General features: G+C 44.1%; 1 non-coding gene across 1 annotated transcript; it reads right to left on the reverse strand.

The window, feature by feature from the left end:
• Positions 1-3,760: 3,760 nt before the first annotated feature.
• trnag-gcc (transfer RNA glycine (anticodon GCC)) lies at positions 3,761-3,831 on the reverse strand. The gene has a single exon. It is a non-coding gene; the product is annotated as a tRNA-Gly (tRNA).
• Positions 3,832-4,389: the final 558 nt, after the last annotated feature.

Below are 4,389 nucleotides of genomic sequence, written 5' to 3' on the forward strand. Positions count from 1 at the left end.
GAAACTGTGGATTTCCAAAGGAACTTAGCTGTCCATGTACATAGATCATTAACATGTTCAGAAAATAATCAAAAAGGCTAATGGAATGATGGCGTATATATTTAGATTACTAGAATACAAGGGAATAGATGTTATTCTACAGCTACACAAAGCTCCAGTTGGACCACACCTGGAGTACTGTGTTCAGTTCAGGCCACCGCAGCTGAGGAAGGACATACTGTCCTTGGAGGGAGTGCAGTGCAGATTTACAAGAATGATACCTGGACTATAAGCGTTAAATTACGAGGAGAGATTACACAAACTATGGTTGTATTCCCTGCAATTTCGTGGATTAAGGGCTGATGTGATCGAAATTTTCAAGATATTAAGAGGAACAGATGGGGTAGTTACATCGAAACTATTTCCGCTCGTTAAGGTGTCTGTGACTTGGGGTCATAGCCGAAACATTAGAGTCAGGACTTTCAGGAGTAAAGTTAGGACACGCTTCCACAAGCAAAGGGAAGTCGAAGTGGGGAAGTCTCTTCCACAAACGGCAGTTGTTGCGAGCTCAATTGTTAATTTCAAACCCGTGATTTATAGATTTTTGGTAACCAAAGGTATTAAGAGATATGGGACTAAGGCGGGGACAGGGACTTCGGTCACAACTCAGCCATGATCTCATTGAGTTGAGGAACAGGCTGGAAGGAACAAATACCACACTCCTGTTCTGAAGTTCCTCCTTGGTGCAGAATGCAAAAAGATCGTGCATTGGTCGGGAATCGAACCCGGGTCTCCCGTGCGGCAGGTGGGAATTCTCCCCCTGAACCACCAATGCTGGCTTGTACAGAATTTGCATGTTTCTAAATGGAATCCTGTTTGAACGAACATGCCGTTCACAGCTGCGATGGCCGAGTGGTTCAAGCTGTGGTCTCAAAACTCCAATGGGGTTTTCCTGCCTCGGTCTGAATTCGGCTCGCAGTGCTCCGGCTTTAAGATCTCTTCAATGCTCAAATGCATTAAATGGAATTAATTGACCGCATTTACCTCTCTCCCATCTTGACAGATACTTCAAAGTGGCCGCTGCTTTTAATCGGGCGTCCAATCTTCTCTTCTAAGATTTCAAGACCCGAGAAGGAATCTTTACCAATCTGTAACTTAAATGCTGCTGGTTTGCAAAACCTGACATTTATACTCTTTATTTTCTTTGCATGCATCTCTCTATCTTTCCCTGTCTCTGTCTCTTGTCTCTCTGTGTGACCCCTGATGGACTTCTCAGACTTCCTTGAACGGCGAAGGCTGATCGAACCTGCAACACCAGCAGAGAAGGGTAAAAAATTGCACTGAGACGGTTGGAAAAGTAAAGGTGCAACCCAGCTGCTGCAGCTAATGTCTACACACTTATGTCTCTTCGCTCTCACAGTGAAACAAAGCACCAATTTGATTAAAGTATACTTATGGTAGAGTGTATGTTATCACGATGCCGAGACAGACGGCAATCATATCATAGAATCCGAGAAAGTTAGGCCACAGAAGGAGGCCATGCTGTACATCGTGCCAGTGCCGGCGAAACATCGGTACTGAGCCTCATCCCCCTTTCCAGCGTTTGGTCCCTAACCCGTAGGTTACAGATCTTAACGTGCATATTGACCTTTTTATTTTTCAATGCGATGAGCGTTTCTGCATCTACCAGAATTTCAGGCAGTGATTTCCCGACCCCCACCGCCCACTGGATGGAAAAAATATCTTCCGTTCCCCGCTAATCCTTCGACCAATTATCCTAGATCCATGTACCCTGATTATTGACCTCCCTGCTAAGGGAAATAGGTTCTTGCTATCCACTCTATCTTGGCCCGCCATAATTTATACACTTCAATTAAATCTCCCAACAGCCTCATCAGTTCCAAAGCAAACAACCCCAGCCTATCCAATCTAATCTCATAGCTAAAATTCTCATGTTCTGGCAACAGTGTCGTAAATCTCCTCTGTACCCTCTCTAGTGCAATCACGTCTTTCCTGTCATGTCGTGACCACAACTTTACGCAGTATACTTGCTGTGGCCTAACTATTGTTTTATAAATTTCTACCATAACCTCCCTGCTCTTACATTCTATGCCTCGGTTAATAAAGGAAAGTATCCTGTATGCATTTTTAACCACCTTAACTACTTGCCCACTTACCTTCAGGGATCTGTGGACATGCACTCCAAGGTCCCTCTTTTCATCAACAGCTCTCAGTATCCTCCAAAGCAATGTAGTTTCAGAGCAACTAATTCTGAAACGTCTTGCTTGATAATAAAAGTCGTACAGACGAAACCAATTTAGTAAACGGAAACTAATCTTGGCGACAGGAAATAGTTATTGTACAGCTTGATATTGGTGCACACCGGAATGGAAAACGATATTGGATGGACAGAAGAGGTCTGAAAGGATGGCCGATCGGCTTTGGAAGACAGCGAAACTTTACACTGGCTGCACGAAGCAAGTAACAGCGCCTGGTGGATCAGGATGTCTGATTCTCGCTGAGGGACGTTAGTTAATTAAAGTCCGAGAAGTTCCGCGTTCAAATACCGGATAAGCCTTGCTGTACCACTAATTTGAGTGAAAACACACCAACTGGCTTCTGACATCTTCTCAGAATTGCTGTTGGTAGGATTGAATTACATACAGAGCATGTTTGAGCTTCAGAGGACAGAGTGCTGAAGTTCCCAAGGCGCAACACATGTGAAATAAAGAAAATGTCTCAAGATGATGAAGAGATTGATGCTGAATGTGAATTCCCCCAGTTCAGACGGTCTCATTGATATTAGATGACGGGTTAGAGAACGACATATCGAAGTTTGTGGATGGCCCCAAAATGGGCAGCGTTGTGAGCAGTGTGGATGAACGCATAACATTCCAGAGAGACATTAATATAAGAAATGAATGGCCAAAAGCATGGCAAATGGATTGCAATTTTAGCAAGTGTGAGGTCATCCACTTTGGACTTCACAAAGACAGATCAGAATACTTTACAAAAGGTCAAAAATTCGAAACTGTGAAGTTCCAAAGGAACTTCGGTGTCCATGTACATAGATCAATAATGTGTCATGGACAGGTACAGGAAATAATCAAAAATTCTAATGGAATGTTGGCCGATATATTTAGAGGACGAGAATACAAGGGAATAGACATTATGCTACAGCTACACAAAGCTCTGGTTGGACCACACCTGGAGTACTGTGTTCAGTTCTGGACACCGCACCTTAGGAAGGATATACTGTCCTTGGAGGGAGTGCAGTGTCGATTTACTGGAATGATACCTGGACTGTAAGCGTTAAATTACGAGGAGAGATTACACAAACTATGGTTGTATTCCCTGCAATTTCGGAGATTAAAGGCTGATATGATCGAAATTGTCAAGATATTAAGAGGAACTGATGGGTTAGTTACATAGAAACTATTTCCGCTCGTTGGGATGTCTAGGACTTGGGGGCATAGCCTAAACATTAGAGTCAGGACTTTCAGGAGTGAAGTTAGGACACACTTCTACAAGCAAAGGGAGGTAGAAGTGTGGAAATCTCTTCCACAAACAGCAGTTAATGCGAGCACAATTGTTAATTTCAAACCCGTGATTTATAGATTTTTGTTAACCAAAGGTATTTCGAGATATGGGACTAAGGCGGGGACAGGGAGTTCGGTCACAACTCAGCCATGATCTCATTGAGTTGCGGAACAGGCTGGAAGGATCAAACACCACACTCCTGTTCCGGAGTTCCTCCTTGGTGCAGAACGCAAAATGATCGTGCATTGGCCGGGAATCGAACCCGTGTCTCCCGCGTGGCAGGCGAGAATTCAACCCCTGAACCACCAATGCTGGCTTTTGTAGCAGTTGCATGTTTCTATATGGAATCCTGTCTGAACGAACATGGCGTTGACAGCTGCGATGGACGAGTGGTTGAAGCTGTGGTCTCAAAACTCCAATGTGGTTTTCCTGCCTCGGTTTGAATTCTGCTCGAAGCGCTCCTGTTCCAAGATCTCTTCAATGCTCAAATACATTAATTGGAATTAATTGACCGCATTCACCTCTCTCCAAGCATTAGAGATACTTCAACGTGGCCGGTGCTTTTAATTGGGCGTCCAATCTTCTCTTCCAAGATTTCAAGACGGAGGATCAATATCTCCCAATCTGGAACTTAAATTCTGCTAGATTGCAAAGCCTGATATTTATACTCTTTATTTTCCTTGCATGCATCTCTCTATCTTTCCCTGTCTCTGTCTCTTGTCTCTCTGTGTGTCCCCTGATGGACTTCCCAGGCTTCCTTGAACGGCGAAGGCTGATCTCACCTGCAACACCAGCAGAGGAGGGTAAAAAAAAGGACTGAGACGGTTGGAAAAGTAAAGGTGAAACGCAGTTGCAGCAGCCAATGTCTAC

This window comes from Heptranchias perlo, chromosome 20, assembly GCF_035084215.1.
Source record: "Heptranchias perlo isolate sHepPer1 chromosome 20, sHepPer1.hap1, whole genome shotgun sequence".
Lineage (NCBI taxonomy): Eukaryota > Metazoa > Chordata > Chondrichthyes > Hexanchiformes > Hexanchidae > Heptranchias > Heptranchias perlo.